Source organism: Cydia strobilella, chromosome 9, assembly GCF_947568885.1.
Source record: "Cydia strobilella chromosome 9, ilCydStro3.1, whole genome shotgun sequence".
Classification (NCBI taxonomy): Eukaryota; Metazoa; Arthropoda; class Insecta; order Lepidoptera; family Tortricidae; genus Cydia; species Cydia strobilella.
In genome coordinates this window covers 9,630,338-9,648,248 of record NC_086049.1, presented here as the reverse complement: position 1 = coordinate 9,648,248, position 17,911 = coordinate 9,630,338, and the positions used below count along the sequence as shown (strand labels likewise).

Sequence of the window (17,911 nt, the reverse complement as noted above, 5' to 3'; positions counted from 1 at the left end):
AAAATATTATTAGCTAATATTGAATGTGTTAACACTTAACAGTGTTAACTGTAAAGTAGGTTCTTCTTATATTAAACTTGTAAGGTTTTTATAAAAGATATTTTCCCCTCACTAGCTCGGAAAGTTGTCGTTTATCCTTCAATACAAGCGGGGAAAAACGCGTTTTATCCACTAGTGGGGAAAGTAATTTGACCTTGGATGGAGCGTGTTTATGTAGATGTAGATGTAGATGTACAGATAACAAAACGTAAAACGCTCATGATAATGGTTCGTTCGATATTAATTATCATTAAATAAATGGTTTGAGAATCTAATAAAAAATACGAAATTTAGCTTTATTTAATGATTTTAAGTCATAAACCTTAAAAAATTCCATAAGAAACGTTTGTTTTTTTTATAATGATGATAAATATAATTCTGAACGCACAAGTTGAGTCGAAGCAATTTCAAAACGCATCGTTGACATTTCATACATCAGAAATGTTATTCATACATCAGAAATGTCAACATTGTCAACAATTTTTTTACTTAAAACCTTTTTTCACCGACTCGCGTAAAAATACACAACTTCCAGAGTTTTCTGTAATAATATCGTAAAGAAATGAGTGATTCCAGTGATGAAGATGATCTAACGCCTGTGGATGTTGCACTTTTCTCGCTATAGTGAGGTGAAAAGTTTTGTGTTACACACGGGCGCAAATGTATTTTACTTCTCGTGTTTCAATTCTACACTCGCGGGTAAAATACAACTTTGCACCCTTTGTATAACAAATAACTATTTCCACGTCGCGATCGATCGCGGCACAGTATCACACAGTATGTTCATCTAATTTGCAATAGTTATCATTGGAATGGAAGCAACCACTCAGCTCAATGAAAAGGTTTCACCAACACGATGCTTTCTTGAATGAAATGACGTCACTACGCTACGTACGGTTACAGCTATTGTATTATGTAGGATTATAGTATAGATGATTGGGTTCTTTCTGGCGTCAGATATTCTGTTCAACATGAAATGAAATCACGAATTAGTCACAAGTCGGTAGCGATGTAAGCCGGACGCTACGCTCTTTGCTTGCCTTCGCGCTCTTTCGCGCCGCGGCCGGTTCCCCGCGGATTTAGGCCAAGTGCTTCTCTTTCCTTCCTGGCCACAAACGTAACTCTATCCCTTTCTCCTAGTGCTACTTTCATTGATGTAATCAGTTCAATGTTTACATTTAAATATCAGGTGATGAAAATTCATTGTGTTTTGAATGCTGATAAAGGATTTCTCAGCTGGTTGCTGGTTGCTGAGCTTTATGTAGGTATAATCTTCTAGTATCGATTAGGAAATTACAGGGTTTTGTGGGGAATGAGTATATTTTCGTTGCGTTGCTGTCATTGGCCACATGCTGAGGTAAGTACGTTGACTGTCGTATAGATAACAGAAAATACGTCCGTTGTTATTGGTTTCGTAAATTTAATGTTGTGTAACAGATTTTTATGTAATGTTATTGGATCTTATTTACCTACCTGTTTAATGAATCTTCGAGCAGAATAAACGTTTATTATATATTTTGATAGTTCTGATAGATTCACCATGTTTCTCTTGTAGTTCCACATTATAGTTAAATTGCATAACTTAAATAGGTATACGTATTGGGCTATTGGGTAAATTAGTTGGTCGATTAAGATAAACCTCGTTTGATTACTTCAAGTACCATCAAGAACAGTTACGAATACCTACCTATTTAGTTATTTAACTTCTTCATTAAACTAGTGCAGTTAGACAGAACAGAAATACCTATAAGTATTATAATAAACTTCAACATACAGTTTTTAGAGAATTTACCTTATTGTTATTACTGTATTACAGTTAGGGGGCTAGGGGGACCCGAGGTTTTCATTGATTTTTGACAAGTTTTGAATCGTATCTCCTACTTTTGCAAATTTGCAGTACCTACCTATAGAATTATAATAAGACACACGGCTATCGGTTCTTCAATCTTTTATTTCCATTTTTGTCTCAAGGATTTTGAAAGAAATGAATGCATATTTATTTGTTTTTTTTTTTAAACTGTTTAAAAAATGCTTTTTTCGTATCTCGATTGCTGTGGAAGATTTAGGTACATATACGAAATTTACATATTAGCGGAAGCCGCTCGACCCCAATTACAAAGAAAAACCGCAAATCGATGTACAGATTAGCCGTTTGGCACACGCATACTAGAGGTCAAAACAAATTTTTGATCCGCAGTTCCTAAAAAAATTTCCCGGGGGGGGGGGGGGGGAGTGGTAAAACTTTATTTTTGTATGGAAAAAAAATCCAAAACCTATCGTGTGTGGTATCATACGAAAGGGCTTTTTGAGGCGATTCTAAAAATATATCACATCGTTACATTTTAGCCATTTTTATTTAAACACAAATAATTTTCGAAACATACCAAGTTTGGGCTCCTCCAGTCCAGATACGATATGGCTGATTTTTTCTTGTACAATATATCACAAATGATACGTGATATCCTCATATCCAACCCCAAGAAAGCAATTTTGAAAATAATATCATTAACAATTTTTTTTAAATTTTACGAAGTGACACAGTTCTACTTCAATACCTATTTAACGAGACTTATGGAACTGTACTGCAGATACGCTACATATTAATCATAAAATGATACGTAATATCCATATATCCAACGGGAATTACCTCTTTAACCCTTTAACTGCGCTTTTTCATCAATTTTTCTTTTCCATACAAAAAATAATAATGTTTTACCACTCCCCCCCTGGGAATTTTTTTTAGGAACTGCGGGTCAAAAAATTTATTTTGACCTCTAGTATGCGTGTGCCAGACGGCTAACCTGTACATCGATTTGCGGTTTTTTAATTCGAACGGGTTACACTATATTATTTCGTCTCTAAAAAATTGTCTAAGGTTTTAATTTTAAACTAATTAACACAAAAGTTCCGCACAGGGTGGCCTCTCAATGAGGGAGAGTTCACCTGAGTGCGTGCGGGAGGGGGGCCTTTGGGCCGGGCGACTGCGGTCGCGGATGGGGAAATAAAAAAAAGGTTAACATGTTTAACCTCATTTGGTATGCAAAAGGGTAATTAAAAACGAATATTTAACAAATAAATAGATGTAAGCAGGTATTATTTGGTTCTTATTATCTACATAAGTGGTATTTCTAATAAATTTATCCCGTGTCAAAAAATTCACGCACAGTATAATTTTTTTTTGTCGTTTTTGCCATTCATGTAATTTATTTTTAAATAAAAATAAAACGATATTTATTGTGCGGAATTCGACCGGTATTCTGTTATATATTTTTACACTAATAACTACACAAATTTTATTGTGTTTTGCCAATCGAGAAGGGGCATGTTGCCAATAAGTAAATAAAATTATATTTCGATGCTAGTGCGAAAAGTATGTCATAACTTCACGAATACCTAGATATCTTGGCACGAGCCGTAGGTGAGTGGCAAGACTCGAGACGAATGAAGAATGACATTTCCGCACGTGTATCGAACGACGTTTTTTAATACAGTTGCGAAAAAAATAAGAAAAACAACAAGTAAGGAATTCGAAACTTTTATATTCTGTGACATCATTGACATTGACATTACGAAGAGGTGTTTTTTTGCTTTTGTTCGACTAGAATAGATTTTGTTATTATTATTGAACCCACTTCAATGAAAGTTTTTTTTTTCAAATGCATGTTCTATAAGACAGAAACAATTGTAAATATAAAACATTGTACTATTATTACCTAAATATCGTTATTTACGATTATTTGTGTATCTTATATTTATAAAAACCATATCGAATGTTGCCTTTGGAAACTTAAAACATTCTTGCAGTAAGAAAAAACGCCTCTTCTTTGACAGGTGTTCCGTTCCATTCAGACAATTAACTTATTAAGAACGGTTTTTCAACATTAAAAAATAAACGTGTTGTAATATTTATAATGATGAAGAGGTAAGTAATAAAATATGAAATATGCATATTTTTCGTATTCTTACATTAACAGTAGGTTTTTATGTTGATTACGACGTTTAAAGGAAACTAATATTAACACTCATCAATAAGTAGTCATGAATTGGAACCAGTAAAAATTTTAAAAAATTGGAAAAGTAAAATGCACTAGTTTGCGAAAACCAAATTTCCGCACGCTAAACAGCCACGAAAAGTAGCACTTTTTGAGCAACTGTATTAAAAAAAATATTACTTAGGGGATTTTTGATAGGTATTAGGTACATATCACTACATAGTATAAAACAAAGTCGCTTCCTGCTGTCTGGATGGACGGCTGTCCCTATGACTGCTTAGATCTTTAAAACTACGCAACGGATTTTGATGTACGATAGGTGTAGGTAAGTACACTGTTATTTGCTACCCATCTGAATTATGTGTTTTGTAAAACTCATCCGTACCAACTGTAAGATTAATCTGTAGGTATACCAACAAACTGATTAAAAGCAAATATAATATCTAATAGGTATTATATTTACCTATATGATAACCTTGGGTTAAATATCGCTTTTGACTTTGTACTTATAAGATCTAAATACGTGAGAAAAGAAGCAATCCCTGGAATTCCAAGTAAACAACACTCGGAGCGACTTTGCATGTCAACCAAAAATGGCACAGCTCCAAGTCTGTTACTGGATGGCCTTTGTGCCTTGCCTACACTGCTCTGAAATGCACATTCATTTCTTAGTGCCAAAGTCGAGAAAAAACCGGCCAAGTGCGAGTCGGGCTCGCGCACTAAGGGTTCCGTACCATTACGCAAAAAAGGAAACTTTTATTATTTTGTTATAGAAGGGTGCAAAGTTGTATTTTACCCGCGAGTGTGGAATTGAAACACGAGCAAGCGAAAGGATTCTATAGATGAACCACGAGCGAAGCAAGTGGTTCTAAAATAGAATCCTGAGTGTAGCGAGTGTTTCAACACACAAGAAGTAATAGTACATTATGATACAAGTGTGCTAAGTTGGTCATTACACACGAGGCGATATTGTGCGCGCGAGCTGTAAGCGAGCGCGCAATAAGAAAGCCGATGTGTGTAATGACCAATGCACACGCGTTTCATACGACGTTTTTTAACACACTTGCCGGAAAAAAAAGAAACTTTCATATTAATCAAATTTTAATAGTTAAAACAGTTAGTATTGTGTGTTGCATCTGTCATACTGCCGGCCGGCCCCAGGGACCGGACAACCCTTTCCGCGATAAAACCCTTTCAATGGGCGACACTTAAACACGGCTAACACATTGAAAGACTTTCCCTATTGAACTGCAAGCCCATTCATACCCTTACCTTTGACTAACCCTTACCGAAGAGCTAACCAAAAATAAGGCTAGCTCTTAATAAGGGTTACCCTTATCTTTAAGCGCTTTTTATAAAGGTTTCCCTTTGCGTGAAAGAGACAGGATTAGTATATATCTACGGTAGTGTATGAAAAGGAAAGAAAATACGTGTCTAGTCAAAGAACGCCGCCGTCGCCGCCGACGATCGCTCGGATTCGAAGTAATGTGTGCTTTATGAACAAGGTAGACGACTTAAATTAGCACACTTATATGCTAAAAGGGAAGCCCTTTATAAGGCTAACCCTTATAAGCAATATGCAAGGTGTTGGTGAGCGGATGATAAGGGTTTTGTAAGGGTATTTGGGCCAGGGACCGGACAACCCTTTCCGCGATAAAACCCTTTCAATGGGCAACACTTAAACACGGCTAACACATTGAAAGACTTTCCATTTTGAACTGCAAGCCCATTCATACCCTTACCTTTGACTAACCCTTACCGAAAAGCTAACCAAAAATAAGGCTAGCCCTTAATAAGGGTTACCCTTATCTTTAAGCGCTTTTTATAAAGGTTTCCCTTTGCGTGAAAGAGACAGGATTAGTATATATCTACGGTAGTGTATGAAAAGGAAAGAAAATACGTGCCTAGTCAAAGAACGCCGCCGTCGCCGCCGACGATCGCTCGGATTCGAAGTAATGTGTGCTTTATGAACAAGGTAGACGACTTAAATTAGCACGCTTATATGCTAAAAGGGAAGCCCTTTATAAGGCTAACCCTTATAAGCAATATGCAAGGTGTTGGTGAGCGGATGATAAGGGTTTTGTAAGGGTATTTGGGCTACCGATTACTCAAATGTGGTAGCTTTATATAAGGGTTTTTAAAACCAAAACAAAGGGTTTCGTCTGGCAAAGGGTATGGTGAGTTAAGCCTTATGCAATACCCTTATAAAACCCCGATAAGGGATAGCGGGCCGGTCCCTGATTTGGGCTACCGATTACTCAAATGTGGTAGCTTTATATAAGGGTTTTTAAAACCAAAACAAAGGGTTTCGTCTGGCAAAGGGTATGGTGAGTTAAGCCTTATGCAATACCGCGGCGGGCGGCCGCGGGCCGCGCACCGCGCAGGCGGTCGGGCGCTCGGGCGCTCCGGTGCCCGCCAGTCCGACCAATTAAAGAAGGCTCCCTTTCCATGCATATTATTAGCAATCAGTTACCTTCTTAACTTAGTCGGATAATATAATGAAAAAGCGCGAGTGGAATAATACACTGAAAGAGCACGCGTGTTTTATATCTAGGTTTATGAGCCAAAAATCGGTGGAATAAAAACGTCGTTTTGAGCAAGTGTGTTGAAAAATACATTTGCACCCGTGTGTAACACAAAACTTTTCCCCTCACTATAGCAAGGAAAGTGCAACATCCACAGGCGTTAGATCATCTTCATCACTGGAATCACTAATTTTTTACGATAATACGATATTACAACAGAAAACTCTGGAAGTTGTGTATTTTTACGTGTCGGAGTCGATGAGAAATGTTTTGTTGACAATGTTGGCATTTCTGACGATGCGTTTTGAAATTGCATCGACTCAACTTGTGCGTTTAGAATTACATTCAAAATCATTTTAAAAAACAAATGTTTCTTATGGAATTTAAGGTTTAAGGTTTAAGGTACTTAAAATCATTGAATAAAGCTAAATTTGGTATTTTGTATTAAATTCTCAAACCATTTATTTATGATAATGAATATCGAACGAACCATTATTATGAGCGTTTTACGTTTTGTTATCTGTCAAGCTCTTAAACACGCTCCATCCAAGGTCAAATTACTTTCCCCACTAGTGGATAAGATGCGTTTTTCTCCGCTTGTTTTAAGGGATAAGAGACGGCTTTCCGAGCTAGTGAGGGTAAATGTTTTTTTAGTTTCAGTTCTAAGTATTGGGGAACCCCCAAAATGTATTGTTTTATTTTTCTATTTTTGTGTGAAAATCTTAATGCGGTTCACAGAATACATCTACGTATTACCAAGTTTCAACAGTATAGTTCTTATTATGATTTCGGAAAAAAGTGGCTGTGACATACGGACGGACAGACAGACAGACAGGCAGACAGACAGACGTGACGAATCCATAAGGGTTCCGTTTTTTGCCATTTGAATACGGAACCCTAAAAAGTCCGCGATAGTGTATGTCTATATATTGTCTATCTTTTAAGGATAACTTATTATACCCATTCTTATCTTCTACAAAAAGATTTCATAATAGTATGTGGTATTTACAAAGCTATTTACACGGATACAATAATAATAATAATTATCAAATTACAGTTTACAATGGTCTCATACACCATACAATTTAATGAATATCTCAGAAGTAATCGTAAATAAGGTAGGTAAAGTTCCATTTTGAGTCATATAACTTGTAAGTATGAAATGTTAAAGACGCTAATATCCATTGGTTGCCAATTTTTACTACCTTATGTGCTGCGATCGTTTGACTTACCCCCACCATGCACTTCGCACGGTGCCAACTTATCGATTGGGACGTGCGCTTAATAAGGCCAGTCTTCTTAGAACATTAAATTTTGTTTTTGTTCACAGAAGACGGCAGAAGTGTTATCGACCTATATCGAGGTGTAGCTACGTATGTATGTGTGTGGTATGTATATGTAGAGAAACAATATTGTTCTAATCAGATAACACAAAACAAAGTTTGTTGACATTCAGTATTCGATATAGCGGAGCAAACGAAGGTCTTAATAAAACTTGGGACACGTGACACAATGTGACAAGAGCATATAAGTATAGTGACAATAGCTTTTTCAAGATTTCAAGTTATAACATGAGCAGTATCGATTTGGGGTTTATGGATTTAGGGGGCCTAAAAGCTATGGGAGACCGGGGCTGGACGTTCTTAGGGTAGATTGTTCCGACTTTGTTGGATCACCGAAAATAACGATATATAGCAGAAATCTCCAAACTCTTTGACCCGAGGGCACCACCAGGACTTTGTTTCGTTTTTGCAGGCCGGTTGGTTTTTTTGCAGTTCGGATTGTATGCTGTATGGAATTTGCCTCCTTTTGCGGGCCAAATTGGCAGGCATTCGGGGAATCCGGCAGCCCCGGCAGGAATTCCGGCCGGCTGTAGTTTAGTTTGAAGAACCCTGGACTGTAGTAGTATTAGTAGTGAAAGATACATACTTAACTTACATACACACTTACACACACACACACATATATGTGTGATACATATATGTGTTAAAGAATATTTGTATTGTATTGTAGGTATGTGTTAAAATGTATTATTTTCTGTCTCATCTTTGAAGTCATATACAGGGCTTTATGCGCACATAAAAAAGGACACTGAGACGTACAGCTACTAAGAAAAAGCTAAGGTGATAAGTCAATTATAGATAGGTACAAAAATAATGCAAAAACCGGCCAAGTGCGAGTCGGACTCGCCCACCGAGGGTTCCGTACTTTTTAGTACCTATTTGTTGTTATAGCGGCAACAGAAATACATCATCTGAAAATTTCAACTGTCTAGCTATCACGGTTCCTGAGATACAGCCTGGTGACAGACAGACGGACAGGAGTCTTAGTAATAGGGTCCCGTTTTTACCCTTTGGGTACGGAACCTTAAAAAGTGCAGCGATATAAGAGGGTGCCTAATATTTATTTTACTTCATCAATTGCCTGACTATAAATAACTCTAGATACCTACACATACTATCATCTAATGCAGGGGTCGACAAACTTTTAAGCAAAAGATCTGGCCGCAGTTAAATTTGTAAAAGTCCTCAATTTCAATGACGAAGAACCACGAATATTGGAGGGGATTTTTGTAGTTACTCGAGCGCGTCAGATTAAGATAGGGGGGATACCTTGCATCATATACCCTTGTTATCAGAGACATGAAGGTCTTGACGCCAAACGTCAGCTCCGAAAAAGTCGGCCCAAGCCCTCCTACAACTACACCTACAACTCATCTGGCCAGCTCTACTGTGCTTCGTGCTGTCTGACTTTCAAAAACAAATTTGGATTTGCTAGTCACGCTCGCGCCCATGCGTGTAATAGTTAATAAAAACCCTTTTAAAAATAATAACATTAATAATATAAAAATAAAACGCTTGTCGGGATGTCGCCGTCGACGGATACGTCTGGGAGGACATCATCAGAGACATGATGTCTGACTGACACTACCAATATATATCTGACGCGCTCGAGTAACTCCACATCGTGGTTTATTTACATTTTTAAAAATCTGTAGGCGTTTTCCTGCTCGCTAAAAAAGAAAATATGATATAACCTTTTATCATCTCTATCGATTCCAATAGCTCTACGACGCTCGAGTTACTACACATTTAGCATCTTTTGAACGCCACGCCTATTATAACAACACACCATCGTGAACCTGATCGGAACATCCGGAAGTTCCGAATGTTCAGATCAGGTTCACGAATTTCACTATGGTGTGTTCAAAATATGACCTCACGAAACGTTTTTGGCGGCAAAAGGATACATGTAGGTACCTTCAAAAATATCGCGGCCCCGGTGTGACAACGCCTGGTGGCATAGTTCACAATGCACACTTGATCGTTCATTATGCTCAATTTAACCCCTGCACGGGCTGCACGGTCCACACTCCACAGTCCAAGCAACCAGTTAAAGCACTTCCTCATTAGCACAATGAGTAAGCGTGTATAGTTGGGTAAATGAAAAATTAGAGTAATTCAGCTCTATTACAATGCGTGCTCAAATGTTTACTTTAGATATTTATTAAAGTAAAAGTTTGCCGTTTTTTGTCATTGTTTAGTATGAGTTAATTTGGTTGTAAGTTTTTAGAAGTCTTAAATTAACGGCACGTAGTAATCGTAGTATGAACTAGTATTGTAGTAGTTGTATTGTATAGGTAGTTGTAGTACTTGTAGTAGTATCGTAGTATTGAAGTAGTTGAATTAGTATTGAGTATTTATTTATCGTATGGCAATCAATACACACACTTCTTAAATTAAACTTAACATCAAAATTTACACTTCCGCAGATACAAACTTGCGCTCTCTGTCAGATTTTTAAAATCCTCAACTGGGCCATTATATCTGGTAACAGGGCACTGAAATACCATATGATGTATGGTCTGTTTCGGATCTCCACACTCGCACGCCGCCGACTCGCTCCACCCCCACTTGTGCCAGAGGTACGCACAGTTGCCGATACCAGTCCTTAGACGGTTTAATGCACACCATATTTGTCGGCTTTCGTTGAATCCTATGAGCCGTTCCTGTGTGGTAAACTCTAAGATGGTGTTGTCTACATCATGCTGCTGCTGGGATTCCCATTCTTTTTCCCACGCTTGTTTATCATTCCATGCCAGGTTATGTGTATCCATGCTTGTGGCTTTGGCTGGTGGATTTCGCGACTTAAGTCGGCTATTTTTGAGGTTCTCCAGGTCTTGATGGATAGGCAGCAATAAGTTTCCAGACATTTTAATGATCTCCCGTGATAGGCATTTTTGTCTGCGAATTCCTGGTGGCGTAATGCTGCTTAGAGCCGGTAACCAGCAAATAGGCGTAGGCATGATGCAGCCCGAGATGATCCTCATTGTATGGTTGAGCTCGACGTCAACTCTGGCCACGTGTGCACTGTTCATCCATACAGGTGCACAGTATTCTGCCGTCGAATGGACGAGGGCCATAGCAGTGGTTTTTAGGCAGGCAGCGCTGGCGCCCCATGACGTTCCTGTGAGCTTCTGGATGATGTTGTTCCTAGTCTTCAGCTTTCCAGACAACTTATCAAGGTGGTGGTGGTGGTGCTCCTATCAAGGGTTACGCCGAGGTATTTTGGGCAGAAGTTATGACGTAGGACTGTACCTCTGAACTTAACTTCCAGTTGCTTTTTCGCTAGCCTATTTGACAGATGAAAACAACCAGACTTCTGTCAGGTCTGTCTTGCTGGAATTCGGGCATGTACAGGCGCCAGCGCTGGAAATATTCGTCCATCACCTCTAGGTCTCTTTGCAAGATGACCTGCTGCTTCTAGACGCTTTGTCTGAGTTATTAGGGCCAGGTCGTCAGCGTAGCCAAACTTTCGCGAGGTCGTGGCAGGTAAGTCACAAGAGCAGGGGAGCGAGCACAGATCCTTGGGGCAAACCATTGAGTACAAAATATGAAATAGCCCGAAGCGCGAGTAAAGCGTCTCCTTTTCAGCTTGGTCAAAAATGGGTCAAACTGTGTTCGCGTCTTTCCTGTAGACATACCCAAAAGTTAAGGACTATAAAGGTTAATTTTCTTATTTAACCCTTATCCACATGAAAAGGTACGTACTCCTTTTATTTGGATAAGTACTCGTATGATAAAATGATTACCTATGTAAATATATACCCACAGGAGAGATAAATGTACCGTCTGCCGTAAAAGTGCATAGCGCTTAATCAATGAATTCATTTATAATAGGTATATCTCTATGCAATTTCGCGACTCACTGTACAGTTCGGACGAGCACACAAGTTTTCTCTCCTGTGGGCAATAGCTTGTGGGCATGTAGGTAATGATTTTATTATACTTATCCAAATAAAAGGAGTACGTACCTTTTTATGTAGTAAAGGTCTGGGTTAAATAAGAAAATTAAACTTTATAGCCCCTAACTTTTGGGTAGGTCTACAGGAAAGACGCAAACACAGTTTTGTGTTTGACCCAAATGCATTCTAAACGCCACGCCAGTTACGGACTTTACCACAACATCTCCGACTTTGCTCGATCTAGAACGCACTCAATTACTACTAACCGATGTCACACAATATACTGTGTATAATACATATTATGTATAATATAAAAGCGTGACACAGAATTAGCGTGTTACTGGTGTAACGCACTTCGCTATCAGTAGCGGCGTCGCTATCGCAACGAGTGGTGATCTCAATCTCTGGTCGACCAAGGTACTTATTTTGTATATTTTTTTACATATTTTCAAATATTTGAAAAGTCGGCTTGTAAGTAAGCGTTATCAAAATGGGCTGTAAGATTAAGGATATTATCAAGTCAAAAAGTCAAAAGCATTTATTTGTTCAACATAGGTAAGGTACATAAGTACAGGTCTCACATAATCATTAAACGATTAAGTAGATTATTTTGCTTAATATTGATGAATATCAATTAATTTATTAAGTGTTGTGTAAATGTTCAGGTTAAAGGTATATGACACTTAACTTCCGATTTTGGTACATAGGTCAGTAGGTCTTGGTTTATTTTTAGGGTTCCGTACCTCAAAAGAAAAAACGGAACCCTTATAGGATCACTCGTGCGTCTGTCTGTCTGTCTGTCCGTCTGTCACAGCCTATTTTCTCCGAAACTACTTGACCAATTAAGTTGAAATTTGGTACACATGTAAGTTTGTGACCCAAAGATGGACATGTAATGTAAACATATTAATTTTAAACACGGGGGCCACTTTTGGGGGGTAAATGAGAAAATAAAAAAATAAAGTTTGTCAAACTATATCGTGTTACATATCAAATGAAAGAGCTCATTGTGACAATCTCAAATATATTTTTTTTATAATTTTAAGATAAATAGTTTAGAAGTTATTCAATAAAATAGGCAAACAATGACCATTCCCCCCTTTATCTCCGAAACTACTGTGTCAAAAATTCTGAAAAAAATACACAAAATAGATGTTTATCACCGGAAAACCTATTAGAAATGTGCAGTCAAGCGTGAGTCGGACTTAATTACTTAGTTTTTTATCCGACCCCTACGGGTTTTTTTAACGACATTTCACATAAAATAGTATTTTATACAATGGTGATATAATAGAGCTTTTCAGTCGAGTACCGTGTTTAAGCAACGAAGCTTGCTGAGTTGCTTAAGTTAAGGTACGAGATTGAAAAGCTTGATTATATCACTATTGTATACAATACTTTTTCTACGAGACAAAAAAATAATACTTTCAACTAGTAGAATCATATACTTAGGTAAACAAACCAAAAGTATACAGCTAAGATACGCGAGCTGCCGCAGCCCGGGATACCTTCATACTCGTACGCGCACCGGCCGCCGGGCCCGGCGCCCCCGGCGGGTTGGTCAACGACACCTCCTCGTAACTCATGAGGCCCTGGTACCTGCTCCGCGCTAAATTCAATTTTAAGACAGTTTTTTTCTCGATTTTGGCCACCGTAGCCTATGGAGACTAACAAGCAACGCTAATCGGTTTTCGTAGGATATGGATGTTGCTATACGAAGGGTGTCACATGCGCGTTTATGACTTATGAAGCAATTGTTGGCCAACCAATCACAAAGCAGATGCGACGCAGCAGCGTGTTTAAGTAGGCTAATTTGCATTGAATCGAGTCTCCTTAAACAAGAAATATTTTACTGAAATGTATGAAGTTCTATTTTCAAAAATTTTATACTTGACTAAACCATATCGATAAAATTCTTATGCTTAAGTCGGAAGTGCCATAGACTATCCGACGTTGAAAAGAGTAAGGTTGTAGTGTTGCATATGAAGTCGTTATACACAGATTATACTCGACGAGTAGAAAAAATAAATTGTTTAAATTGTGTAATGTACGGAACCCTTGAAACGCCGGCCATAACGCTTGGCCGGTTTTTCAATATTTGTGTCGTCTTCAAGCAAAAGGTACCACTTTGTCGCTTGATATAAGGATGCTCTGACAGGTTATTCTTATAAAGATACTAGCAAATTTCGTCCTTATGGTAAGCGACAATGTGGTACCTTTTACTTGAAAACGTCACATTTATTGTCTAAGCAAGCTTATCCAGGTGTGTTTTTCAACCCCTTGACATAGTGCACGAGGTGATTGGTACTGAACAAATATGACACCAACCGGAAATTAATAAAAAAAGAAATCGCTGTTTCGACTGATCAGAGAGTAGCTAGTAGTTACAGTCAAGGGCATAAATATATATACATTCCCAAAGTTTCAAAAATATGTGTACGCTTTTACACCTTAGACAATAAAGTCGCGTTCACATATTTTAGAGCCATTTGTCTAGATCGATATCTTTGCCTTCGACAGTACTGTCTGTCGAATGCAAAATGAGTAAATAGTACTATTTTATTTACTTAGTAACAATTAATAGTTAATTAAGTAGGTAGGTAAACATATATATTAAGGATTTTGTGACCGGATCTGTGTATCATTATCATTAACAAACGCACTAACTTCTGTTTATCAATAAGTTGATTAAGATATAATATAATATAATAAGACATGTTTATTGAATTTGATGTCACGTTTTTAATTGCCTACTTAAGTCACAGAATAAGTAATAGTATGCTTAAGTTGCCCGAGACTCCCGAGAGATAGATGAGAACTTGATTCCTACTGGCTTGCCTATTGAGCACTTACCTTTCTTAATGTTGGCCATTTGTGATAAATTATCGACAAAGTCATTCTTGATAATCACTCATGCAATCAGCAAAGGCAGCGGCGGGATGATAGCTCCGGCTCTATACCTACACCACCCACTCAATCACGTCGTTTTATACACTCATTACGAATTCTAAGAGTTAGTTAAATAAAAGTGGGAATTATCCTGTTTTGATATTATTTCGTTAGGTCAACCCATTTTAGAAAAAGTTCACTTCTGTGGTACGATTAAAGGTAACGAAACGACCCGTTTTTCTTATTTGAGTCTCAAGTATCAAAAGATTTGCTTGAGATTCCCTTAAGTTAGCGATGTCTACAAAGAAGAGGCGAACGAGTTAAGCATACTATAAAAAAATGTGTATGAGCCAGTACCTGACGGAAGCTGTTTTTTCTTTTATGATTTTTAGAAAAAAAAAAGGCTGCAGAATTAAGTACCTATTGTTTATTCGAATACATACATACATACATATAATCACGCCTATTTCCCGGAGGGGTAGGCAGAGACCACGGATTTCCACTTGCTACGATCCTGACATACCTCTTTCGCTTCCTTCACTTTCATAACATTCCTCATACACGCTCGCCGGTTTAGGGTGCTCTTGACCTGGCCTTTCTTTAGGATTTCCCCGATCTGATCAGAGAAAGTCCGCCGAGGTCTGCCCCTTCCAACTCCCGTTTCTACCTCTCCCATATACACTCTCTTTGTTAGCCTTCTTTCACTCATTCTTTCCACGTGTCCAAACCATCTCAACATACCTTTCTCAATTTTTGTCACTACTTCTTCGCTCAGTCCACACTTTTCCCTTATCACACTGTTCCTAATTCTATCTTGTAATCTCACACCACACACACTTCTCAACGCTCTCATTTCCACTGCATTCACTTGGCTCTGATGCCTCTTCTGCCATACCCAACTTTCGCTACCATACATAAGTGTAGGCACCAGCACCCCTCTATGCACAGCCAAACGTGCCTTTTGCGACACCTTCTGGCTGCTCATAAAAGCGTTAAGTGCCCCATTCACGCGATTTCCAGCACTCACTCTCCTTTCAATATCTTTATCATGCTTACCGTCCCTAGTGAATAATGTTCCCAGATACACAAACTCTCTCACTTGTTCTACTTTTTCTTGACCAATCAAAATTCCACAGTTTGTCATATATTCCTCCTTTTCAAATACCATAACTTTCGTCTTACTTACATTTATTTTCATTCCTTTCCTTTCAAAAGATCCATGCATTCTAGTTACCATCTCCTGCAACTCTTCACCCGATGACGCTAGCAATACCAGGTCATCAGCGTAAAGAAGACATTTGACGGGTAGCCCACTCATTCTCAGCCCACATTCATCATTTCTCAAATCATGCAAACTACTGTCCATGAACAGATTAAACAGCCACGGTGACGCTACACATCCCTGCCTAACACCCTTTTCGATGCTAAACCACTCAGTGTACGACCCGTTTACTCTCACACAAGCACTGGAATCCTCATAGAGCGATTTCAGTGCCTGAATGAGACGGCCGCTCAATCCATACACCGACAGTACCGACCAAAGTTCATTCCTCACCACTCTGTCATAAGCCTTTTCCAAATCCACGAAAGCGCAATAGACCTTCTGACCTTTGGCCAAATACTTTTCGGCTATGCATCGCAAGGAAAAGACTTGATCCGTACATCCCATACCCTTTCGGAATCCCGCTTGTGCATCCCATACTTTCTCATCGGTTTCTTTCACTACTCTTTTAATCAATATCTTTGCATACAATTTGCCGACGACGCTGAGTAAGCTAATGCCTCTGTAGTTTTTGCAATCCAGTTGTGATCCCTTTCCTTTGTAAAGAGGTACAATGACGGCCTTGCACCAGTCCCTGGGCACTTGACCGGTTCTGAAGCACATATTGAAAAGGCGGTACAACTGACTTGCTACAATGCCTTGTCCAGCTTTCAGCATCTCGACAGAAATTCTATCATACCCTGCAGCCTTTCCTGATTTCATTCCTTTCAACGCTTTCACAATTTCATCCATGCTAATACTACGACACATTTTCAATGCTTTCATTCAACTCCGAAATTGACGTGCTTGCCTCCTCTTTATCAAACAAACTTTCAAAATACTCTTTCCGTCTTTCTAAGATGCATTCTTCCTCATTCACTAATCTTCCATTCTTGTCTTTTATTGACTTTAGCTCAGAATTCTGGGTGTTACCCCTGGCTAAACGAACGGATTTCCAGAAAAACTTTATATTTGTTTGGAAATCTTGAGAGAGCCTTTCTTCCATTTTATCTTTCTGTTCGTCTTTCTTTCTGTCTACTAATTCCTTTACTAACACTTTCATTCTTCTATAATCCTTTTTCGCTTCACTGACTTCGACAAATGAAGCCGTGTGATTTCTTTGGTTAGCTCTTGTGGCTAACCAATCCAACCACAACTTTTTCTTCTTACACACTGCTTCTTGCACTTCTTTATCCCACCAAACATTCTTCTCCTTTTTTCCTTTGTGCCTCTTCCTTACTCCACGTACTTCACTTGCCACACTTACTACTTTATTTTTAAAACTATTCCACAATTGTTCAGTTTCACTAATCTCATCCATACCATTGAATTCGGTTTTTAATCTACTCCTATACTCATCATTTACTCCTTCTTCTTGCAAATTCTCCACTTTTATTCTTTTTAAATCGGCAGTAACTGTACGGGGTCTTTGTCTCCATCCTTTAAACAAGCCACTTAATCGGCACATTACCAGGAAGTGGTCAGAATGGATACCCGACCCTCGATACACCCTGGATTCGAATATCATAAGATACATTAATAAACTATCTTATACGATATAAAATTTAAAGAGTGGGTTATTTATTTTGATGGGATACGTTGACGAAAAAAAAGGGAAAAGTGTCCAAGAAACAACACCTCTGTCTCGCACGCGAGTCCATACTTGAAGTCGCGCTAGATTAGATATTCCGCCGCCTGGGGACGCGTCCTGTAGGGAATCAGGCTACCCCTAGGAATGGCTACTAAAAACAGAATAAAATAAATATTTATGAGGGGCTCCCATACAACAAACGTGGTTTATTTTGCCGTTTTTTGCGTAATGGTACGGAACTCGTTCTTGCGCGAGTCCGACTCGCATTTGGCCGGTTTTTATACTAATAAAGTTTCAAATAATATAAATGAAATATTTTAACAACCGTGGCAATGTGGAAATATTGCCATGTGTCCGAGGTAAAACTAG

General features: G+C 38.5%; 1 protein-coding gene across 5 annotated transcripts in view; it reads left to right on the top strand.

Moving 5' to 3' along the window:
• Positions 1–1,004: 1,004 nt before the first annotated feature.
• LOC134744217 (mitochondrial uncoupling protein 4) overlaps positions 1,005–17,911 on the top strand; it is a 38,017-nt gene continuing 21,110 nt past the window's right edge. The window contains exon 1 of one of the 5 annotated variants that reach the window (XM_063677942.1): positions 1,005–1,228. The gene's annotated coding sequence lies outside the window, so the exon portion shown is untranslated. Of the gene's footprint in view, positions 1,305–7,923; positions 7,945–12,110; positions 12,219–17,911 lie in introns of those variants that run through there. The other 4 variants (XM_063677941.1, XM_063677938.1, XM_063677939.1 and 1 more) reach the window with 4 other exon arrangements.